Source organism: Thermobia domestica, chromosome 6 (genome assembly GCF_964235325.1).
Source record: "Thermobia domestica chromosome 6, izTheDome1.hap1.1, whole genome shotgun sequence".
NCBI lineage: Eukaryota > Metazoa > Arthropoda > Insecta > Zygentoma > Lepismatidae > Thermobia > Thermobia domestica.
Window position 1 is genome coordinate 300323242 of NC_137459.1, and position 13066 is coordinate 300336307.

General features: G+C 36.3%; 1 protein-coding gene across 2 annotated transcripts in view; it reads left to right on the forward strand.

The window, feature by feature from the left end:
* The window catches only part of LOC145688532 (glycerophosphocholine cholinephosphodiesterase ENPP6-like), a 262722-nt gene that overhangs the window by 19017 nt on the left and 230639 nt on the right, over positions 1-13066 (forward strand). Inside the window, exon 1 of one of the 2 annotated variants that reach the window (XM_081762906.1) lies at positions 2700-2841. The exons of the other annotated variant lie outside the window; for it this stretch is intronic. The gene's annotated coding sequence lies outside the window, so the exon portion shown is untranslated. Of the gene's footprint in view, positions 1-2699; positions 2842-13066 lie in introns of those variants that run through there. 2 annotated transcript variants of the gene reach the window in all.

Here is a 13066-nt window from a genome sequence, read left to right on the forward strand (position 1 = left end):
ATTGAACCATTTTGGCGTCAATTGGCGTTGGTGGGGCTGGCGCCTAAATAGATATGCCAATTCTCACTCTCCCCCTTGTGTACAAACAAATATTTTGTGTGCACAAATGTATTAAAGATTGAGACCGTTTTAGCGCCAATCGGCAGGGGTAGGGGTTGCCGTTGAGATACCCCTTCCCAAATTAGCTTTTGAATACTTTAAAATTGCTATGAGTACAAACGATGCACGAACGTTTGAGGCTATTTTGGTTAAATTCGGAATAGTTGGGGAAGGCTGTCTAAACGGATGTGTGATAGAGACTTATGCTAATTTGGCATAGTAAGAGTTATTCATTAAATGAATTAAGTCAGATCTATGAACCTTATTATAAAAGTCTTATTAATGTACTCTCAATTTGTAATAAATTTTTGAGTGAGTTGTACGATAGACTTAGGAACAGAACAATAAACTAATAGTTACTAGGCTGAACTCTGGTAAGATGGAAATAGGCTGCCACGAGACTTATGAAATTTGAAAATGACAATAGTCCATGACTTTGCAGTGAGTATGAACGCATTACAAGTGCCCTACGTTCTTATTGTCTGAGAAGGAGAGAATGCCAACATAGTCAGAGAATGATCCATTTGTACGAGATGAGGTGAAGATACACAAACGTGGAAAGCTATAGTTTCCTATATTAAAATAATAGGAAGATTTGTTTGTGTAATCTTTAATTTGATAGAAATATTTTCCCAATAAGGAAGAAAGAAAAACAGGACAGATAGAATCGTGTGACTTGTTCCAAACAGTTTAATCAATAATGCCAAAATATTTCTCTGAGACATATCGTGACTTCAAGAATACCCGACACTTTCCCACCAATGTTTTTAGTTTCTTTGAGTGCATTTTGAAATCAATCATTCAAAAGAAAGAAAAGGAAAAAAAATTCTCAAGTTCATCCGTTCTACGAATACGTATTACTTCATTTCACTATGATTATAGAAAACGGAAGAAAAAAATGTGCGACAACTACTTATTCATATACAACGGTGTGCAAAAGTTAAGGACGATATAGATACAGTACCATAAAATATTGTATAGTGGATGGAAATAATTGAAAGCCCGGTAGCATGTTGCCATGGGTCTCCCACACGTGCACAAGCAGTAACACGTCAGCTTACTGAATGGGTTTGCTTTCCCAACATGAAGTAGTCGAATGAAAGGGACGACAGAATGTATGTCAGTCAGAGAGCAGTTAAGGTGCATTCTGGTGGTTTTACTCACAACAAAATGGCCTGCAGATAATATCTTGATGACTTTTCACACAGGGAAGAATCTCCCGGAGGCTGGGAGGAGGATGAAGTGTGATGATTGCGGCCCAGGAGTTTAGTACTTTCCACAACATTAATTACGTGCATGAGGAGAATCGCGAACCACAGGCAATACTGTGTGAAGAAGAGGTGGGGATTGAACACGATCTTCTACAGCAGAGATAACCGCTAAATTGTGACAGGCAAGAAAGGACCAACGTTAAACAGCAGGTGCAATTGCAAAAGAGGACTACAAGTCACCCAATTTCACATTTCACATTGGCACAACGACAGTACGAGGGTAATCTCATTGCCCTAGTGCCATTACGTTGTTTTCTGTTGACAACCACACATCGGCGGCAACATTTGCAGTGCTGCCAAAAACATCAGGTCTAAATCAAGATGGAGTAGGGTTGTGTTTTCTTCTCCGATGAGAGCAGATTCAGTTTGAGTAGTAATTCTGGACATTCATTACCTCGCGAGACTTGGGAACACCTAATGAATGCAAGAAAATTGTCGAACATGATCATTTTGTGGGTCCGATGTTCTTGTGTGGGGAGGCATAATGTTGCATATGCATACTGATCTCCTAATTTATGAACGTAGTACTGTTACCAGTCAACGTTACTGTGACACTGTACTCCTTCCCAGCCCCTCAGAGATGCAGTCTATTCTCTTATTTCTGGATGATAATGCGTGACCGCGTCGAACAATACAGGTGGTTGAATTCTTAGCACGAGAGAATGTTTGGCAAATTGACTGGCCTACCTGTTCCTTCGACTTGAATCTCATCGAGCACGTTTGGGATGCTATGGGGAGACGTCTTATAGCATGTCCATATTCACTAAGAACCATCTAGCATTTGTCAATATCGTTCGTGGTGTAATGGAACTGCATACTACAACTATTCATTACCAACTTTGTGAGCAGTATGGGAGCACATTGTAGACCATACATCACTGTCCGTGGTGGTCACATACCCTATTAAGGATCATTCCACTCCTATAATATTAGGGAGCATCAAAAGTTACAGTACTTTCAGTATAAGTTATTGCCTCTGTATAGAAGTGCCTTTTTCTTCTTCTAATCCCCTGTTACTTCCTGTTGTTTCCTGTATCATACTGAAGCACTACTTTCTAGGTATGGCTCAAGTTTAATCACACTATGTCACTTGGAAGTGGTACAACATGCAATACTTACTTTCGTCCTAAAGCTTTGCACACCAGTGTAGTATTCACTTTAGCGAATGGAAAAGAATATTTCTCTTCTTTTCTTCTGAATGAATAAAATTTAGAGAGAGAAAGAGAAGAAGAAGAAGAAGAAATGCTGTCAACGTACTAAACACGAGTCATACTGTTTATTTTGCTGATTTTAGATAACCTTGACCGATTGTCTTGCAGATGTCAACAAAAGTTCATGAAGACCTTCCAAATAACCTTGTTACTATATCATGCCTGACTCATCAGATGTAGTGTGTTTCGTGGATGTATGTTGATTGAAATAGTGTTTGTGTTAGAAGTGTTACTAGTATGTATGAATTGACCAAATTATGGTAAGTGAAATTTTAGTATATACATATATTTACTGTGACAACACTCAACAGTGTTTTTAAAAATTGTCAGTTTTTTTTCAGTAAATGCTCGAGCAAAATTTGAATTTAGGCAACAGTGAAGCTTACATTTAGGAAATTCGATTAAGGATACTAAGCACACTGTTACACTAACCATGGATTACATTGCAATCGAATTGATTCTAATTCATTTCGTCGACGCTTACTAGACCAAAATGGAATACCTGAAAGAAGATATTACTAGTATGATTGCCACACTGTAGTTTGATGAAAATTCACGGACTCTTTCTTTTTCTTATTTCAGTTTCTCAGGTTTTAGAAAGTGGGTGAGTGAATAAATTATAGAGAAGATTGAAGGTTGGGTATATTTTACTCACGGCTAAAATTATAGATAGTGCAATTTAATTTGTCTTCCTGTTATTTAATTGAAGAATATTGAGTTACAGAAATATTGATCTATATTCTACTTCACATAAATATTATACATAGGTTGAATTAAAAGTAGTAGAACATTGCTCTTACTTTAGAGGATGTGTCTTAGCACTAGAAAAGTTCCGTAGCTGATAAGGGAATGTGAGACGAGGAAGTGTGGTTAGTAGCAAGGACTGTGCGTTATTTATTCAAAAGCAGCAGTGACGTAAATTAGAGGAGGCAAGTGGAGGCGTTATAGCATTATATTTCGGAAAGACGAACATCGGTATGGATCAAGATTGAAGTGACATGTGGATGCAGTGTACAACAATGCTTTTGGAGACCGTGAGGCATGGGTGATAGAGCGTTGCCGTATCGTACAATGGCGTGATGGGTGAAAGTGCTTTCTGAAGCCAGAAATGCCTCTCAATATCGCTCCCATTCGAGACGATCCCCAATGGAAAACAACAGATTGATCTTCTTACCTTCCTGCTGCATGCGATTCGCAGATGTGCTGCACGTGAGTTAGCCGCGGAAGTAGGCGTGTGCCATAAAACAGTGTTACCATACCGAACGACAGTCTTGGGTTTCCGAGAATTGCAGTGCATTGAATATCGCACGAAATTACCGAGGTGCAACAATGGCGTTGCTATGTATTTGCACATTAATTGCTGAATAACAGCTAGAGGAAGGGTGAAGATTTTCTTGGATGGATTGTCACTACGTACGAAACCTGGATTCGGTCGTTTGAACCACAGTGGAATGCCAATCCAATAAAAGGAAACGTTCTGGTGCCCTTCGTCCGAAGAATGTGTCCTGCACACAGTGTTGGTTTGAAAGCGATATTCATTATGGGTTACGATATCCATAGGATCATCCTGCACCATGCCTTACATCAAGAGCAAATGGGTCATGGGTTGCAACCTATTGTTGTATCTTTTCTCGACAACACCTTTGTACTGCACTCTGGAGAAAGCGACTATACGTTCGGACATGCACTCTCATCAACCTTCATGAGAATGCACGGTGTCATACGGCTAACACCATGATGGAGTTTTTGCATCGGGGGCAGTGGGATTTACTATAACATCCACCCTAATCACCTTATGTGAGTCCGCAGGATTATGACCTTTTCTTCTAAATGAAAGAAGCACTTCGGGGGAAGCACTACAACACAAGAGAAACCATCGTCCGTACCATATGGCGCTTCCTGCGAGATATCGACAAAGATTGACGCACTAACGGTGTACAACACCTTCCACACATATAAGGAAGGTGATAAAGATGGGAGGTGATTATGCTGGAGGAATGTAAGAGGTGTTCTTCTGTGCATAAAGCCAGGTACGAATTATAACAATGTTGCCATTACTTTTTATCCAACTCATAAATAAATAAATCAATAAATAAATACACAGTTAATAATTATTCATAACATCTCAGTCCGTACGTAAGGTAGGTTCCTGGTTTTAACTCATCCATTGAACAAGATCCCAGCTCCCGCCAAGTGAACTTTGTGGTGGACAAACACCGTGTGCGTGGGTTTTCTCGGGGTTCTCCCGTTTCCTCCCACTTCTTCATTCATCCATTTCATTCATTACTCATCATCACCGTCTCCTTTAGCCTAACCGGCATAACCGTGGGACGTAAAACTCAGAGATTTCATTTCATTTTTCCATTGAACAAGATACTACAAAAATGAACATTTGACAAATATATATATATATATATATATATATATATATATATATATATATATATATATATATATATATATATATACATACAAAAATCCTGAAACTACATGAACTTGGAATTCTGAATCCCCCCTTGACGAAATTCTGCATACGCTCCTGTCCTAAAGTAGAATGAAATATTGCTTAATCCCTTTGTCTAGAGAGAAGAGCGAACAACAGCAATAGCATTAAGACATTATGATTTAATGCAATGTCTCTTTTGCTTTTCTTTCTTTCTTTCTTTCTTTCTTTCTTTCTTTCTTTCTTTCTTTCTTTCTTTCTTTCTTTTTCTTTTTTTTTTTTGATTTTACGTAAGGTACTATTTTAAAAAACACTGATTTTGTGTTAGTCCGTTACTCTTGAGATTGAACACTATTTTCTATTCTTTTCTTTTTCTTTTGTATGTGTAAAAGAGAGAATGAAAGAATGAAAAACAAAATGCACTAGAAAAGTTGAGAATGTCAAAAAATTTCCCGTTTTAAACCCATCTAAAAATATAAGAATGAAGGTGATTTTGTTTGTGATATAATTATGGAAAACAGGGCTGAATCGATCGAAATGAATTTTTAGATATAGTTACCAACTGTCTCGAACTGTTTTTTTATTTATTTTTGAATTCTTTTACTTGGCGAAGTTAATTCTCTGTAGCCTTCTACGAGCACTTAACCAGGTGCAAACATTGTTTTCTAAAACATTAATACACAAATGGAATAATATAAAAAAACAAAAGAGACATCTTTGTAGGAAAATATAATTCACAATAAAAATAAGATAGAGGAACATGAATTAAATATTGCATATAGCATTACCATAATATATAAAGAGTGGCCCAAAAGTAGGTATACAGGTCCGTACTGATCAACTCATTGCTTTTTATATCGTTCCTTATTTTTATCCATAAGGTAGACTTAGTCTCTTTGCTATTTGTTCTTAATGTCTTTTTACTTGTATCTTAAGCTCAACCGAAGCAAGTAAACCTATAAGCTAGAATGTTATATTTGATCAATGCTGTGTGCCCATTCATCGGTAATCAATAATTTGGTAAGATGAATATGCCTCTTGGGCCACTAATATCTTTGTCCTTGCTTAAGAGAAGGGAATTTACAGATTTTTTTTTTAATTGGCAACTTTTGAAACATTATGTATTAATTGAGTACCTATTGTGAAGGATTTGGGTTATGAACTCGAATTATGACTAGGTATAAAGAGCAAGAAATTATCTCGTGATCTAGTACTCCTATTGTGAAATTTCTATAATGCTACTTTGATTAAAATATGTATCCTTAAAATATGTATCCTTGATTAAAATATGTATCCTAATATGGAGTCATAATTTATATATAAAAAAATTACTATCTCATTAGCCCATCAATTTAGAAAGATTAAACTCGGGATTAAACCCTTCATTAAAAATAAGTGAACACATTCCAGCATTTAAAAAAAATCTTTTCTTAAGGGCGCATAGTTTGGTATTATTTTTGGCAGAAATTTTGATCCCCCTACTCCGCGTAGAATGCGCCCTTGAAGCAAAATGACATAATAAAATTTATATCGAGGTAGGTTCTGTATTTGTGACCGCATCACGCAACAACGGTCGAACAGTTTAAAACGAATTTGTAACATAGTATACACCTCGATCTAAGTTCGTATTATGTCCTTTTGTTTCAAGGTCATATCTTATGTAAGGATCAAAATTTCAGGCAGAAACAAGGTATCTCACGAGCCTTTCAAGCAGGATTGTTTTGTTTAAAACAAAATGTTTTAAACAAATGATTAAAACTTGTTTTAAACAATTGGTCTTGTTTAAAACAAATTTTATATGCGTTTTAATCATTTTGTTTTAAACACGTGTCTTTTTTAAGGTTTGTTTTAAACATATATTTATTTTTATTTTATTTATTTTTTTGTAAAAAAATCTGCCAGAGAAAGTGAATTACCAAAAAGTGATCCCGTTCAGAATGCTATTTTCTTCCCGTACAGTGTTGCCACACTTGGTATAATTACCAAATTCAGTCCTTTTTGTCATTCATTGGCCTGTTGGTACTACGCTGGCATTTTCAGCTCCTTTTGTGAAAAAGTTGGTAAAATTCTATCCAATTCAGTGCCATTTAACAGATACTTGTCACATTTTCAAAAGTGTCAGTAAGACTTTTCCTACATCTCATGATTGATTGATTTGTTCCTCGTTTTATATATTTTTCTCATATATGGCCATAATATTGTTTTGCTCTATTGATCACTTCGAAACAAAGGCGCGTTTGATTTCCTTACAATACATACCGAAGATAATAACTGTTTTCCCTTTTAATTTGCGGCTTCTGTTTAGGGTTGCCAGAAGTCCCGGTTTTTCCGGGACAGTCCCGGTTTTCAATTAAATAACTAACTGTCCCGAAACATGCTTTTGGGACGCCTGTTTGTTCCGGTTTTCGTTCGTCAGATTGAAAGAAAAATCAGCCTGCAAGAACTAGTATGTCTCACCTAAAAATTGAAGGTTTTTGGAAGATTTGTGTAACCAATTAATTTTATTAAACAAGCAAGAAGGAGTTCGGAAGCCACATCAATTCTTTCTTACTATGGTTTGTTTAGTTTCCAAAAGGGGAAAAATAAAAATATTCAAGAGGGGGCATGTGTTGTAGCAATACTTTTAATATCACTTTCAGCAGAAAAGTGGTCTTTGGTTACTATTTGGTAAGAAAATGTCCGCCATCCTCTTAGGTATTGATCAATGCCAGTATCATCTCTCTTTGACTTACCGTTCCCGGGATATTGGCCAAAAAATTTCAGATTTCGGGAGATTTAAGAAGTCGTATCTTGGAAAACGTAAGTCATAGAGAGATGGTATGGGTGTTGACAAATACCTAAGAAAATGGTGAACATTTTGGTACCAAATAGTCATTGCCGGACTGGCAACTAGTTGGCCCCGACGGCTGACATATTCTTTTGGCCCTGAATTCTCAATCCGCCCTAACCGCAACTACTCCAATTGCCTGGTGTTTTCCCCACAATGAAAGCACACCATTATCTTAAATAAAGCATACATCTCTTTTTAGGTACATCGTACATTATACCATAAAGATCATAATATAAAATTAGGGTATATGTTATGTAACAATGTTTATGAGAACAAAGACAGTAATCAGCATATTTTATTTCGCGTCTCGCCTTGGGATGACTGAGATTTGCAATTTGTTTATAAAGAACTACGAACAAATTAATTTAAAGTCAACCTGGCGGTTTCAGTATTCGTGAACAAGGGATACGATAAGCTACAAAAGAGCGCCCCTTGCAGCTAGCCCGAAATATTTTTCGGAAGGATATACTCTTCGGAACAAGCACGACGAAATCTTCTCCTGAGAACATGAATATTACTAAACACTTGTGTTCCATGAACTATAACAAGTACCCAGATTAGGTAGATTTATGCAAATCGAGTGCACATATAGGCCTACAGAATGGTCGTAATGGAATTATCTACTATGTTGCTACGTGATAAAAGATCAGGAAAGAAATTATCAATACTAAATCTTAATATTGCTACCAGAAACTGATATAATGAATTTTCATTTCGATTTGCGTAATTTTATCCCAAATTTGTGTGTATATCAATTCGTACCGTAATAGCAATTGTAGTATATGAATACACACCGACAACCGTAAAGCCAGATTCAACAGCAGCCACAGTTTTATTTAAAAGAAACACCTACTTACAAAGAATTTACTAATTTTTCACTCATCAATGTTGTAGATTCAAGAAATCCGAATTTATAATCCACTCGTTACAATAGCATTAACCTCCGTTCCCACTGTAATTTTCAAAAATACACGATAAGGACATACACTACCTGTCAGTATGACTTTGAATAACTGACCGCGGCTCGACTTCTTGGCTGATAAAAGTGGCAACTACTGAAAGATGAAAGCAAACACTCTTGAGTGACTCAACAATGCTAAAACCAAGGAATCTTGTTACAGAGGGGTCATCGCGACCCCGTGATATAAATCATGAAAGTTATCTCAGATCTCTCTCTGTTGGGTTTCAAATTATTATTTTTTCTAGGCCAAGAAACTAAACTTTCTAGAATTGAGGACCGTTGTTTTAAAACTCGATAGAGAAAATTTTAAGAAATGGAGGTACCCTTTTTTTCTGGTATGTTTCTTGTGCTCTCAATCGAGCTACGAAATCAGAATTGACAGATATCGAAATGTGCCATGTGCATAGAATACAAAATCTTGAACGTTTTGTCAGAACTCGATAGAGGTTATGTACAATAATAACAAAAATGCAATTGTTGTAAAAAAAAAAAAATGTTTGTGCACTATCGAGTTTTGAAAAAACGCTCCTCAATTGCATGGTTAGGCAACTATACTTTCGGCTCCCTTTTATATTCCACGATAGGAAGCGTGTGGATTTTGCTATTGTTTTTGCTTGCACCAACATGACTGTGAAGCATGGCCCATTCTAACTTTATAGGGGACGTGAATCGCAACAAAATTTTAATGAAATTCTCAAAAGAGCTTGACGTATGCAAATTGTCACAGTGACTGTTCACAAGAATATTAGTTGTCGCACACGTTTTCCTCAAATTTTTCTCTTCTTCCTGGCCTTCTCTCTTTATTAAAATTTTCATTTGGCACCCTTTTGATTTGGCAATTATCTGGGCGGCGATCGCCGCTTAGCCACCTGGGCCAGTGCGTGCCTGCAAATAGTAACCAGTAGCCTATGGCCAACTGGCCACCCTACCCCAAATATTGGTGAAAAATGTTCGGATTTCGGGTGATTTTAAGGAGCCATATCTCGGGAACCGTAAGTCATAGGGAAATAATATTTTGCATTTTTTTTCAATTTTGAGCATGTGTCTTCGAAAAACAACATATCGTAGAACGTTTTGACAGAACTCTTTAAAAAAAGAAAAACGTAAAACAATTTTAGTATTCAAGGAAATTACAAATAGACAGATATAAGAATTGTTTGATGAGTATAATAATGAAGTACATAGAACATGGTATAAAACCTGTAGAAGTTAACAAGAAAACTGAATTCTTTTAAGTTCGTTCTGGCAATGCTCTTGGAATATTCTCAACTGGTTTCTTGCTAAATGCTAAATTTGTATTTCTTTTAGGTAGCGTTTCTAACTAATGTGATGACGCAACAAAGAAAAAATGTCTCTGTTCAATCATGAATGGAAGGGTATGTTGTAATTGGCGTAATATTTAAAACCTGTTTTTCACAACAAATCTGAATTCGAAATAAGGGATGCCAGGCAACTCTTCTTATGTCACCTTTTCACAGTCTTTATACATCGCTTGTGGAGTTTCATGTGTGTTAACTGTGTATAGAATGAACTGGAAAAATTTGAATAATAACCTGAAAAAAAGCAAGTTATGAACTTATTCTGACCAAATTAGTAGAAACTCTGCCCTTATGTATAGTATGAGATTAGTGTCCCGATTTTCTGTTTACAAAATCTGGCAACCATACCTGTGTTATACTTCCTACGTGCGAGAAAAGTTTCATCTACTTCACCAATTGTTCGGGATATTCCTATTTGGAAGTTTTTAAAAAGAGCAATTTCTTGATTTGGACTCTTGGATAAAGGAGGTGGAGTATTCTAGAACTTTACTTCTTTTAGTTTCGTGTTATAGAGCCATGTATTACACTGTGATAAAACAATGAATTCAGCCCTTTTTGTTTTAAGTTGGTACTATTTTTCAGCCCATTCCAGAGCTAGGGCTGTGACAACCCTCCTCCCGTGTGAATGTTTTGATTTCTCGTGGCTACAGCAGGTCCATGTGGTGATGCACAATTTATTTCGTTTCTTTTCACTTGTTTTTCTTTATCGTCTATTGTATTGCTTAAATGCTTATCAGTTAACTTGCAAGAAAGTGTTGTAGTCGAAGGTTGGACTACTTGTAGAAATGATTTTAAACAATAAATTAAAAAAAATCATTGAAACAAATTTTTGTGTTGTATTCAGAAAACAAATGGTTCTTTACTAAATTGTGGTTCTGAAATTAAAATATCGCAGGCATGTACATACAGTACATGTTGGTTCTCAGTATCCGTACAACTTGGAACCGTGTAACATGAGTTTTACGGGAAGAAAAAAGGACATCATTTCAAATAAACCGAAGAAACTAACTTTATACGTTTCGAACAAACTTGGGTTGCAGGATAAGTTTGGCTCCAACTTATGTTTTTTTTTTTTAATTTTTTTTTTTTTTAGGTACGGGTCGTTCAGAGCACAAGGATCCAAGTCCATTTTCAAAAAGGTTTATTTTTGCTCAGCAAACGTAGTATCTTCGTAGCGAAGAGTCCGAAATAAATGAACCAAAAACCACGTGAAAAGGTGTAGTTTGGGCTTGAGTTTCATAGGACAAGACAACCGCTAGACAGGGGCGTTTCTAGAACGCGGGAACAGGTGGGCTAATTTCTCCCTCCCTGCTCATAAATTTAAGATATTGTGTACGCTGCAACGTGAGAAAGATTAACAAGTCAAGCTCCAAATGACATAGTCGATTATGCATAATTACAGTAAATAAATGCAGGGTGTGTCAAAAAGAATTCACCGATGGAAAACGTCATATATTCGCAACCACGAATCTGAAAAGAAATACAGAAAACTAGTGACAAGGTGCAATCTGGAGTTTTATATGATTATCGCTAGAGAGGTCCGTTTAGAGGCCATCCGCCTTCCCACCGCCTACCCTGAATTTCAAATTTTGGGACAGTAATGCAGAAACCTTTTGCTGAGCAAAGTCCAAAAAAAAAAAAAAAAAATGAAGTCCTTACACCGAATAAATACGGAGTTTGATCAGTTAACATCCATTTCCATTGGCCGCAAGGATCTATAGGCTTATATTGCTCTTTTGTATTTTTTCTCTTTTTGACCCAAGGATTCCAAAGGTAGCTCTACTTTCGAGTTTCGGGCCTGCTTAAAATTCCGAAAATTATGCCTAAGCAATTTCCAGCTTTGACCAGCTATATTTCCTCCGTATTTATTCAGTGTAAGGGCTTCAAACTAGTTCTGTTGGACTTTGCTTATCAAAAAGTTTCTAAATCTGCCTTACTGCCCCCAAAACCTGAAATTCAGAGTGGCGGTGGGCGCGGCTGCCCTCTTGCCCCCAATGACGCCCCCACCTAACGGCTTTCATATGAAACTAGCCCACGCCCTTTCACGTGGTTTTAATTTCATTTATTTCGTACTCTTGACTGCGAAGATATTACGTTTTGAAATAGCATTCATTTGCTGAGCAAAACGGAACATTATTGAAAATGGACTTGGATCCATTGTACTCTGAATGTCTCAAATATTGTTTTTCTTCAATACAATTATTGATTTAAACAACAACCAATACACAGGCTTGAAGAAAATAGTCTAAAGTTAGCACATGAAGTGTGCTTGAAACATCACTTTTGGAAAATTTATTATTTAAAAATAATTTTATTGCGTATGCGTATTGCGTAAAAATAATTTTATTTATTATTTAAAAATAATTGAGTATGGTTAGCAATAGATTTTGATATTAAAATATCTTTAACACCCTTTCTAGATCTCTATATTCTCTATTGAATTTAGTTTTTACAACTATTGTGTAGCAGATCATAGAGCTGCATAGAGCATAGAGCTGGATGCTTTGGAACCACAATTGAAAACGAATATTTCTGAAACAAATGTTTGTTTTCAGTAGATCTAGGCACTGAATAAGGGTATCGTAAAGTTTTTCACATTTCACAATAAGCATTGCTTTCAATGTTTGAATGCTAAGTTGTATTTCTTCGTTTGTCCATATAGTGTTCGTGGGTTATAAGATCCTTTGAGTAGAGGCATTATCCCTGGGAGACAAGAATTAATTTAACAACATTTTGTGTTTTAGTATATGGAAATAAGTTCGTTTGAAAGTGGAAATCACTCCCACCTATCGGATGCCAACCTTTACTTTCTTGAATATCCAATCTGAAACTTTGCCAGGTGATGGAAATCTACTCAAGTATTTTTTTTTTTTTTTTTAATTTCAGCAAACAGTTAGGTGTCATTGATTTCCAGGTCTTGGAACTTCGATCT